General features: G+C 44.5%; 1 pseudogene; it reads left to right on the top strand.

Moving 5' to 3' along the window:
- LOC118596319 overlaps nucleotides 1–12,191 on the top strand; it is a 47,015-nt pseudogene extending 34,824 nt beyond the window's left edge.
- The last annotated feature ends 440 nt before the right edge of the window (nucleotides 12,192–12,631 follow it).

The raw sequence follows: 12,631 nt of genomic DNA, 5'->3' as shown, positions 1-12,631 counted from the left end.
AATGAAACCCTCTCTGTTCTTCCATCTTTCCCACCTCTCCAACCCCCCTTCATCAGTCCTGGTGGCATTGGGAGCCCAGATGTATCACAAGTATACCCTTTTCTCTAAACAGCTTTATTTGCAAATGTTCATTGTTATGAATCTGGTTCAAGGCTCTGGTTTCTGGCACACCATCATCACTGGATCCTCACTGAAAACTTCTCTTGGATATCTGGCAGCCACCTTGAGTCATGGAGGTCCTGTGGTTATTGTTCCACAGAACCAGTCACTTCACAAGCTCCAGTAGATCCTAGATGGGGTAGATGTCAGGGTGGGCCAGCCCTAGGTAAGCCTGGGTGGTAGATGAACTGGTCAGTTCAGGACTCGGGGCCACCCCTCAAGTGAGGGGCAAAGCCATCTCAGGTCTCCCCTGCCTTTGGTGAGGCATGGGGCCATCTCTCCAGAGTGTGGAAGGCTAGCTCTCCCATAACAATCAAGGCCAGTTCTCTTGCTGCAGTATCCAGTGAGGCACAGTACCAGCTATCCCAGGCCAGGGAAGGGCAGGGCCAGCTCAGAATGGGCCTCTGATACCTATATGCATGGTTTCCATGGCTCCATGTGGCAACATGGGCCACAGAGAGGGTCCTCACCAGTGGCTTGGGCGTGGACCAGATCCTGGCTCTGGATAGACACATAGGCCACTCAAATTAGGATGGCTCTGTGATGGCACAGCTCCCAGACACCAACAAGGCCACAGGTTGTGGCAGGGATCCCAGGTTTCTATGTAACCTTGATAGTAGCACAGATCCCGACTCTGGTGGAACCATGCACCCAGACATGATCCATGGCAGCAACCTAATCTGGATGTCACCATTGCCTCAGGTAGCAGTGCAGGCCTCTCAGATCAGCATGGCCCCAGGGACAATGTGGGCCTTAGACACACATTTGTCCCCAGGTCTTGGGCATCCATGTGGCCTTTGATGGTAACAGGAACCTCCTACATCAACACTGACCTTGGCTGCATTGGGCCCAAGGACCCAGACATGGCTCCCAGCTGCTGCAGTCCTGGCCCAGATACCCCCATGGTATCAGATAGCAGTGCAGGCCATTCTATTCTGCCTTGCCCCAGCTGCAGCATGTTCCTTGGCCACTGACATGGACTCAGGTGGCTGACCTGACTCCAGGCCTCCACATGGCCCTCAGTAACAATATGGGCCACAGACTTCAACACAGATCCTGCCTACAGTAGGAGCATGGACCCAGACATGGTCTTCAGCAGCATCCTGGGTCTGGATGTCACCATGGCCATAGGTGGCAGCACAGGCCACCCAGACTGCATGTTCCTGGTGAGAGCTCAGTCTTCAGACACCAACATGGCCCCAGGTGGCGGCCCAGACCCTGGGAATCTGCATGGCCCTTGAGCCACAGACGTTGACTCAGACTTAATTGCTATTAGATAACCAATTGGTGTGTTCTTCCCTGGGGAAGACTATTTCTCCCATTATCAGCATCCCTTAGTTTCCTATAGGGATTGTGTAGGGTTGAGGCCTCATGAGCTTTCATTTAACTGGGGTGCTATTATCCATCCTTTTACTCAATATAGGTGCCTATCTTTAAAGCTCAGATGTGTTACTGATAGAAAATTGGTAGATGAATTATTATTATTATTACTATTACTATTATTATTATTACTTTGGATTTTTGAGACAGGGTTTCTCTGTGTACCAGTCCTGGTTGTCCTGGAACTAGCTCTGTAGACCAGGCTGGCCTTGAACTAACAAAGCTATGCCTGCCTCTGACTCCTGAGTGCTGGAATTAAAGGCATGCTCCACCACTGCCCTGCAGGATTTTATTTCTTGATCCATTCTGCCAGCCTGCATCATTTGATTGGAGAACTGGGGCATTAATATCTGAAGTTATTATTGAAGTGTTGACAGCAGTCATTTTGTTGATTTCTGATGTTGGTGTTTTCACTAGTACTTTGTATTTTGGTAATTATATCTTTAAGGTTCTACATTCTCTTAGCTGTGTTCATCCCCCTTTTCAGTCTGAAATATTGCCTCCTTATTTGTTTAGGTTTTGTTTGTTGGATATAATTTTTTAGGCTGTTTATATCATGGAAAATATTTTCCTACCAACTATGGCAGATAGTTTTGCTCAGTATATTAGTCTAGGTTGGATGTTGTGGTACTTTAGGACTTGGGATGCATTGTTCCAGGCTCTCTGGCATTCAAAGTGTCCATTGAGAAATCAGCTGTTACTCTGATGTGTCTTCCTTTATGTGTGACTTGTGCTTTTTTTCTCCTGATACTTTCAATATCTTCTCTCTTTTCCCCCTGTATATTTAACATATTTCTGTTTTTTTGTTTGTTTGTTTTGAGACAGGGTTTCTCTATGTAACAGCTCTGGAAGTCCTGCAACTCACTTTGGAGACTAGACTGGCTTCAAACTCACAGAGATCAGCCTGTCTCAGCCTCCTGAATGCTGGGATTAAAGGCATGCACCACCATGCCTGGATATGTATACTTAATGTTTTATTTATAATGTGCAATGAAGAGTTTCTTTTCTGTTTCTAACTATTTGGTGTTCTCTATGCTTTTTGTATCCTTTGTATTGGTGTATCTTTCCTTAGTTTGGGTAAGTTTTCTTCTATGGTCTTGTTGGAGAGCTGGTCAATGCCAATGACTGGAATTCTTCTCCCTCATCTATTCATAAAATTCAAAAGTTGGGTCTTTTCTTGGTGTCCCACATTTCCTGTGTGTTCCTTTCCGTGTGTGTGTGTGTGTGTGTGTGTGTGTGTGTGTGTGTGTGTGTGTGTGTGTATAATTTGTATCGTCCTTGCGTATTTGCTCTATAACTTTCCATTGTCTTTGAGTCTTGCTGTTCTATCTTCTGCTCTTTCACTTGACTTCTCAGGCGTTCCTTTGAGAGTTCTAGCTGAGGTTTTAGGATTTCAACTCCATCTTCATTTCATTGAGTCTTCCTCAGTGTTTCTGTCTTCTGATTGAATTCCCTTCTCAAGTCTTGGATTGCCCTCATCATGTTGGTTAGCCTTAGGATTGTGTTCTTGGGCAACACTCAAGCCTTCCTTCTTAAGATCTTTCTCCTTATTTTCATTTTCTGCCATCTATAAACCTCCACATTCTCCATAAACTTCTTTAGTCAAGTGCATGGTTGTTCTTTTCACTTCTGTGACCTGAGGTTCATCCAGGTCAATCTTGTTGACAGATATTTATACAGGACTGATAGATTTGTGAGGTGTATGTGTGTGGGAGGTAATTACTGCCTTGGTCTTTCACAGTGTTCCTATTTTTTTTGTGAGACTTCTTTTGATAGTTCTGTGTCTGATATAAATAGAGCATGTAGGGCAAAAGAGAGGATGTGTGGGTTGGATTGAATCTGCGGTTGGATATGGCTCAGTTGGACCCAGGAGACAGACTGGGCTGGTATGAAAGATGTCCTTCTGGTCCAATATTGGGTTTGGGGAGTATATGTGAGGGTTGGTGTGGGTATGAGGAGGGTAACATCAGGCAAACTCACCCAGCTAGACCCTGGAGAAGGATGTGTAGGACCTGGCTGGGTGGAGAGGTTAGATGTAGTGTGTGAGTGGCCTAAAGGTTAGGAGCAGGGAGGGAGGTAGAGTGGGTCATGGCAAAATCCTAGACCTTGGTAGTGACACAGACAGGAGTGGCTAGACTAGGCCCATGAATTGGATGTGGAATTGAGGATAGAACTAGTGGGTTAGGGATTGGTGAATGGAAGGGAGGATATCAGACTTACTTGGTACTAGACCTTGGAAAAGGATATACAGGATCTGGTTTGGTAGAGAGGTTCTCAGTTATATGTTTATATAAGTTGGAGGTAGGAGTTCAACTGTGTCCTTTTGCATGTGCAATACCAGTTGTTCCCACACTGTTGTTGGTTGGGGAGATGCCTTATTTATTTTGTGAGTCTGGAGAGCACCATGGGGCTTCTTCCCCTATGCTCTAAGACCAGCAGATACTTCAGATATCAGGATCTTCATGGATGTGCTTCCTAAGCAGATGTTAGGATCTCTGAGATGTTTTGTTATGAAAATATCTAAAATTCACAGCATACTGGAGAACTTCCGCCTGGGACTCTTGAGTGATGGAAACTATGTGCTGTTTTCCAGATCTACTCTTTGCTAACTTGGACAAATTCCCAAGCCTGAAAGAACTGTCTGTGAGACTATATGGTATACCAGATGTGCTTTCCATCATCCCAGGAGATTCCCCAAACCTCCAGAACATGGAGAAGTTATCATTCCAAACTTCCACAGAGTCTGACCTCTCCAAACTGGGTAAGAATGGCACTGGGATCTCCCAGGTCATATTTCAGCTGGAAAAGCTACTTGGCTAATAATTGTTAGAATCATGAAATCATCATTAGTTAAAATCTGTGGACCTGAGAGAGTGAACTATGTCCATGGGAAGGTGTGGGAACAGTGCTCTTCCTCATTAAAGTCCTGAGAGAGTGAACTGTGTTCATGGGTAGGTATTGGAACAAGGTTCTTCCTCATTAAGAGGGCAGACATTTATTTATAACCCCAAGTTTCTAACATGACAGGAACTATTCTGAGATCTGCACAAATACTAACTCACTCTTCATACCACTGTGTGAGAGAAGACACAATGATTATTGATGATTTTCAACTGGGGAAACTGAGGTCAATGATTGCTCAGGTTTATCCAGCTAAGAAAATGTATCTTCAAAAGAGAAGGTTTGACTCCAGGGCCTGAGGTTTAAACTCCCAACATACTTCCTCTCCAAGGCAGTTTGTGGAGCTCTTTTCTTTTGCTGGTTTTTTTTTTTTTTTTTTTTTTTTTTTTTTTTTTTTTTTTTTTTTTTTTTTTTTTTTAGTGGCACTTGCAGATCTGCCTGCTGAGGGAGGAAATCTGACTGGGGGCAACCTGGACCTTTCCTCCACTTCTATCCATCCCAGCCTCCTGTTGATGGACAGCTATGCAGACATCTTTCTAGAACATGTCATTTAGCAAAATAACTCAGGCACTGTCAGATCCTTAACTTGGAAAACCCTGAACACTAAGGACTAAAGAAATTTAAAAAGGGGACTGGAGTGGGGCATGGTGGTTCATGCCTGCAATCCCAGAATTTGGGAGGCTGAGGCAGGAGGACTGTCACAACATCAAGCCAGCTTAGCTTTTAAAATTTAGTTATTTCCAGGCTAGCCCGAGATACAATATGAGACCCTGTCTGAAGAGAAACAAAAGAAGCAAACAAACATAATTTTCAGGTTGGGGAGATCCATCAGTAGGTAAAGGTATTTCCTGCGAAGCCTGATGTCCTCTGACCCACAGATCCATATGGGGGAAGGAAACAATTCTCCCAGTTTCACCCTGACCTTTGCATGTGTCCTATGGCCAAGGATGACCCTCCACATACCATATACACATAGACAAAATAAATAAGGTCATGTATTCTTCAAGTTGTGCTTCAGAGTTGTCCCCTCTTGTGCTGTGGGCCTCAGGAATATATCATAAGAAAGCTGCTGGTTATGGCAAAGTCACTACCTGAAGGGATCAAGGAATTCCTTCAGAGGAAGGCAAATTCCAAGGAGCTTTTGTTGTTATTTTTGGCTTGTTATATCAGCTGTCTTCTGTTATGAAAATCATGTGTGCCTTTCTAGTTTTCCCAAATGATTTTCCACCAGAAGTGCTAACAGTGTGGACTGATCACTCTTTGGACATATACATTTAAGGTATTTGGAGAATAGCCTCGGAAAAGACTTCCTTGCCCCCAGCCTAACTGGTTGTCCCCTTTCAGTACTGGAATCAGAGAGCTCCCTTAGCCACTTTCAAGGATTAACAGTAATAATAGTCTACATGCTAGTCTCCTGATGTAAGGTAAATTCCACAAGGAGACACCACCTAGGTCAGGTGGATGTTGAGTAATAGCTTTACACAATTTAGCTCTGACCCTTCCTTCTTACAGCCTTACTAACTTTATAGACCCCTAACTTCTTACCTAACCACGTCTCAGAATGTAGACTGAGCACATAGACCCCTTTTTTTGATATACTAACGGTCATCGGCACTCAGTTGACCTCCTCTTTTACCTCTCCCATTTTGGATTGTAAAAGAAAGCCTGGTGGTCATTGCCTGAGAAAAAATTTTACCTGCCTTTATGACCCCATAGAATTCAAACCTGGTGACCTTGCTGGAGAGGAGATTACTATTGCTTGGGTTTATAACTGGATTCCTGGGAGACTTAGGAGGTACATAGACAACGGAGAGAACTTAGAGACGGAGAACAGAGAGGGACAAGGAGGATTGTGACCAGAGAGAACGTGTGGAGGAGATGGAAGAGGAGGAAGAGTCAGATGGGGAAGTCCTAGCTGGGCAAGAACGAGATGAAAGGACCTAGATGAGGCAGGATTAAGATGAGAGAATTAAGATAGAACTTAGAGGGAGCAGTAGATGAATATAGAGAGAAACCAGGCAGGAAGGAGATAAAAAGAATGGAAGCTTGTAGAGAGAGAACTGACACAGAAGAATAAAGTGTATGGAGTAAGGAGTTTCATACATGGATTCTTTTTTCAAAGATTAATTATCAGCTGGTTGTAGATTCTTCCCCTACCCTGGGAGGGGACTATAGAGGGGCTGGACCCCCATAGCCCTCCATACTCTTTTATGTGACTCTGTACATAATTCCTGTTTCATCAGGGCAGTGTGCAAACACAGAGATAGCAGGTTGCTGATGCTGAAAGTGAAATATGAAGAGAAGAAAACCAATCCAGAGAGGTTTAGGAACCAGCCCCCGGTCTTCTGCTCACTAGTCAGTGGCAGAAGCTGAGCACACACCCAATGTGGCCTGAGCACTGGATCACTGTGTCACTGCTTGTTCAATGGTGTGGCTGGAGATTATGGACTGAGAGGCCAGTCTGGATAGGCATTTGTAACCTTCTTTACTTTCTGAATATCCTTCATCTTTTCCAGTTAAATTGATTCAGAGCTCTCCAAATCTCCAAGTTTTCTACCTGAAATGTGATTTCTTTTCAAATTGTGAGTCTCTCATGACTGTGCTTGCTTCCTGCAAGAAACTCGGAGAGATTGAGTTTTCTGGACGATGCTTTGAAGCCATGTCATTTGGTAAGAACTATACAATGTTGATTTTAGATGCTCCTGTGCACAAAGTCATTTAATAATCTAGAATTAAAAGTCTGCTGGTGTCACAGAAACTGTGACAGCACCTGACTTCAGTGAGTCTTTCTCAACAATGAAGTGCATCTGTGTCTACCACATAATCATTTCCTTTTCAGAATTGTTTCCTCTGCTTAGTCATAGTAATTCATTCTGAATATTATATCACCTTTCATCACTTTTGGTATACTCTCACTTCGATGGTATTCCTCTGTGCCACAGGAAATGTATCTGAACTAACTATATTTCATTTTCCCTTTACCAGTCACCATTTTGCCAAATTTTGTGTCTTTGAAGATATTGAAACTTGAATGCCAACAGTTTCCAGATAAGGAAACATCAGAAAAGTTTGGTAAGATTATAAACATTGTTCCTTAACGTATTCTTTATCCTTCTCCTCATCCTCTTCAGTGAACCAACAAAGAAGCAAGCTGTGTACAGTTGTCCCTTGACATCATGGCAGCTGGGTCCAGGACCTCTGCTCATGTAAACACTAGAAGATCCACCACTCCATCATATAAAATGGTGCAGTGTTTGCTCATGTCCTTACATATCCTTTAAACCATCTTTCAATTGCTTACAATGCCTATAGTAATGTAAATGCTATGTAAACTAGTGTTACACTGTGTTCTTCTGGGTATAATAGTGAGGGGGAAATGTCTGTACACATTTGGCACAGACATGATTTTTAAAGATTGAACCTGTGGTTGGTGGAATGTGCCGATACAGAGCGTCTGCTGTACCAGCTATGCTGGTCCTTAGGAGGACATCATAGTGATGCTCAATATCACCCCCAGATGCCATCATTTTTAGTCCCACACATCCTCACACTTGATCTCATTAAATGCAACATCCTCAGACTCACTGACTTCTTAGGAGAGAATTTGGTCATGATAGCACTGTGTAACTTCATAGTCTGGCACCCACTCCAAACATCCAATGTCCTTTTTGTTTCAAAGGTTTTAGAATACATATTAAAACTTCTATTTAAAATTAAGAAAACACTATAACTCCAGGGAAAGGCCACACCCCTGGCTGTAGCAGACCCAGTCAGAAGGCAAGAATCCAGATTCCTGTGCCCAATCTAAGAATGTCCTCCTTTTCAAGTTAATTAAATAAACTTTAAAATATTTATTCTTGTCTTATGTGCATGAATGTTGCCTGCATATATGTCTGTGCACCACATATGTTCTTGGTGGTCACTGAAGTCAGAAGAAGGTTTTAGATCCACTGGATCCAGATAGTTGTCAGCCACCATGTGGGTGCTGGGCACTAACTATTCCTGAGCCTTCTGCAAAAGTAACTAGTGATCTTAACCTCTGAGCTATCTTTTCAGTCCCACATATTTTCTCTTTGCAATAAATTAGTGTATATAAGTTGTGACAAAGTAAACTTGAGAAGCTTTGCTTATGAGGCTCTGCTCATAACAGCAGTTCAGGCAGCAAAATAAATGCCAGAGAGAGAAAGAAGAAAATCACATTGGAAATATTGTTGTGGACTCACAAGTTTTCTGTGTACTTTTGTGCATTTACTGTGTGTTTGTGTGGGGCTGTGGCATGTCCATGGAAGTCAGAGAACAGCAGGTGGGAGTCATTCTCTCTCACCATAATATGGACTCTGGAATCAAACTCAGGTTGTCAGGCATGCCTGTGAATGCCTTTACATCCCCCCCCCCCACACACACACCCTGAGCCTTCTCACCTGCTCTGACCCATAAACATAGAGGGTTCTAAATACATTTCCAGTCATCTCTATCTGCAGTCTTACAGACACACATTCCTCAGTGCAGTCACCTGAGAGACTGGAAACCATGGTTGTAATAATGAACACACAAATGACCCAATGTCTCTCTTTTAAAAGCTTTGGAACAGTTTTCTGTACACAGATCTAGTGTGATTTCTTTCAGTGGGTAGATGTCTTACGTAACCCATTCAAGAAAGATCACCTAGAAGCTGAGTGGTAACAAGTGCCTGGGATCCCAGCACTGAGATGATGAGGCAGAATTATGAGTTCTAGCCACTCTGGACTATAGGCTGAGACTCTGTCTCAAGACTGCCAAGACAAACACATCAACCAGTTGGCCCAATTTAACATTCTTGTTTCCTGTGCATACTGATATCACCACTGGCAGGTGGTATATATGAGATTGGAATTTCAGATCTGATTTGCTGTTTGAACAGCTGTGGCAAGAAGAAGATCCACAGCTGGGTTTTCATGCTGGCCACATGGAAATGCACCTTGTTTTGCATTCAGATGAACAAGGAGGCACAAACAAGGCTCTCTCTCTCTCTCTCTGTCTCTGTCTCTGTCTCTGTCTCTCTCTCTCTCTCTCTCTCTCTCTCTCTCTCTCTCTCTCTCTCTCTGTGTGTGTGTGTGTGTGTGTGTGTGTGTGTGTGTGTGTGTGTGTGTTGTGCCTTGGTTTCCAGCATGTGAGGGAAGCCCTTTATCACTGAGTCAACTGCCCAAATCCCTGAACTTGATTTCTAAATATCATCTTTCCTAAAGAAACCAAGGACTGTGAAGAAATACTTTTTTTCCTTTTTTTAATTTAGAAATTTTCTATTCATGTTACCTTCCAACCACAGATCCTGCCTCCCTGTTCCCACCTCCCAACCCTGCCCCCATTCCCACCTACTGCAAGTTAAGGTCTCCCATGGGGAGTCAGCAGAGCCTGGTACATTCAGTTGAGGCAGGTCCAAGCCCCTACCCCCTGCACCAAGGCTGCACAAGGTGTAACACCTTAGGCACTAGGCTCCAAAAAGCTCACTCATGCACCAGGGACAGATCCCAATTCCCCTGCCTGGGGGGCCCTCCAAACAGTTCAAGCTAAACAAGTGTCTCACCTATCCAGAGGGCTAGTCCAGTCCCATGGGGGCTCCTCAGCTATTGGTCCACAGTTCATGGGTTTCCACTAGTTTGGCTGGCCATCTCTATACATTTCCCCATCATGATCTCATTGTCACAAGACATATTTTATTCCAGACTGAGAAGGGGAAAGTCAAAGATAAATTTGGATTGCCTCATTCCCAAATGTCTTCCTAATTGGTTTCTGTGAGGCCACAGAAGTAGAGACTTAGTCATCCTGTGATCTACAGAGGATCATGCTATGAAAGATTGGATGAGGGGTGGAAGGCTGTCAGAGCAGTGGACAGGGCTTTAATGAGGCCGGTGGATGTCCTCAGAGTGATGGCAGGAGGTAGGATGACAAGATAGGGGGCCAAAGTCTCTGTGCAGCTAGGGCAGTGACCTGCAGTGGAGGCCCTGGTTTAGAAGAGAGAGCAGAAATGGAAAGACAGCCTGGACCTGTGTGAAGAGTCAGGCGGGGAGAGGATGGAGGAACCAGCTGCAGAGAGCAGCAGGGAGCAGCTGTGTGCTGACCCCTTCTCTTTTCCTTGGAGAGGACAGTGAGGAGGAGGGTCTCGGCTAGGTGGGGTCTCCCAGACTGCAGAAGGTCCAGGTCATCAGCTGCTCACTCCTGCTGGGACTACTACTGAGGATGGCTTTGTGGTGTCTCCCACAGCACAGGCTCTGGGTTCTCTCAGGAACCTGGAGGAACTGTTCCTTCCCACTGGGGACGGGATTCACCAAGTGGCCAAACTGATTGTCTGGCAGTGTCTGCAGCTTCGGTGTCTCCGAGTTCTTGCCTTTAAGGAGACTTTGGATGATGACAGTGTGATGGAAATCGGTGAGTTTCCCCCTGTGTGGAAGCAGTGGCCTCATTGGAGCTGTCTGCTGCAAATGTCTAGAATGGGAAAGTCTTCCAAACTGTTCCTCATTTCCACCACCACACTGTTTCATCTCATTTTCTTCTGCAGACAGGTTCATCTGGTTCTGACTGGGAAGGTCAGCAGCCTCCTTTTTCTTTTTTTTTTTTTTTTGTAGTGGGTTATAGAAGCCATCCACCTGTGGTTTGTTTCCCCAGTACTGGAAATTGAACTCAGTGCTCCCAACACACACTAGACCAGTGTTGTACCCCTGCTCCATGGACCACTAAATCTGTGTTCTGACACCTGGTGTTCCATGCACCTGGCAGATCCTCTGTTAGTCAACTGAATGTTGACAATATGTAAACAAATGTGCAAAAGCTGAAACGTAGAAGTGGATCAATGTTCCTGTTCCCATTGCTGAAAATTTTGTTATCCAAGTAAGTGTAGAGTCAAGCAGATGAGGACGCAGACCCATGTGCATTCTGCATCTGTGCCCTCCTCCTGCTCCTCCACAGATGACCACTGCACTGCTTTCTTTACCATAGAGTCGTTTGCCACAGACTCCTCATGGAAGGGGGTCCTGTGCATAGACACTGTTTTGTCTGAAAATGTGTGTGCGCTTCACATTCCTAGTAACACATGTGACCAGAGTGATTGAGTTCACTGCTGTGTGTCATTCCATTATTTGACCGTATCTGCACTCTGTGTGTCCATTCAGTGGGCACTTGAGCTGTGTGAACTCAGCTCCCTGACCTCTGCATCCTCCAAACTGCTTGCAGTTTGGCCCCGTGGTTCCCTATCGACCAAGCAGCAGCTTAGTGCTTTCAAAGAATGGTCTCTAAAACATCATGATGAGCATTTCCCACTTTCATCCTGGTGGGTGTGGGAGTGGTACCAATAACTTGTCGCCATTACTGAAGCCCTCAGGATATTCTTTTCATAAATGTTTTGTTTTCCAGCCAAGGGAGCAACCAGTGGAGGTTTCCAGAAACTTGAGAACTTAGATCTTTCATTGAATCACAAGATTACAGAGGAAGGGTACAGACATTTCTTTCAAGCCCTGGACAACCTGCCAAGCTTACAAGTGCTCATCATTTCCAGATATCTCCCAGATTCCATCCAAGTTCAGGCCACCACTGTGAAGGCTCTGAGTCAGTGTGTGTCCCGACTGCCCAGCATCACCAGGCTTGAGATGTTCAGTTGGCTCCTGGATGAAGAGGACATGAAAGTGATTAATGCTGTGAAGGAGAGACACCCTCAGTCCAAACGCTTGACTGTCTTCTGGAAATGGATAGTGCCCTTCTCTCCTCTCATTCAGAAGTAAAGGATGTAGTTGAAGGCTACCAGTGATTCTAGAAACCTGATTTTTCACCCATCTCATTCTAGCTGAGTGTGGGCTAATGCCAGAATTTTGGACACTGAAGCAGGAGATACCACTTGGATTATATAGTAAGACCACACTTCCAAACCAAAACCAATACCAACCCATTTTACTAATGATTGCTTATACAAGACTGCTTATTAACTATGGAAAACTGATGATTTTTCCTTTATATGAATGAGTGTTTTTGCCGGCATATATGTCTGTGCACTACATGGGTGTCTGGTGTCTGCAGAGGACCAAAAAGTGTATTGAATCCCCTGAGGTCTGGAGTTATAGATGGTTGATTGTCCTCTTTTGGGTGCTGGGAACCATACCTTTGTCTTAGAAAAGGAACAAGTCCTCCTAATCCCTGAATCACCTCTCCAGCCCAAGTCTGATGA

The sequence above is a fragment of the Onychomys torridus genome, chromosome 15 (genome assembly GCF_903995425.1).
Source record: "Onychomys torridus chromosome 15, mOncTor1.1, whole genome shotgun sequence".
Taxonomy (NCBI): Eukaryota; Metazoa; Chordata; class Mammalia; order Rodentia; family Cricetidae; genus Onychomys; species Onychomys torridus.
Note: the sequence above shows the minus strand (reverse complement) of the source record. Positions and strands in the feature narration are given on the sequence as shown.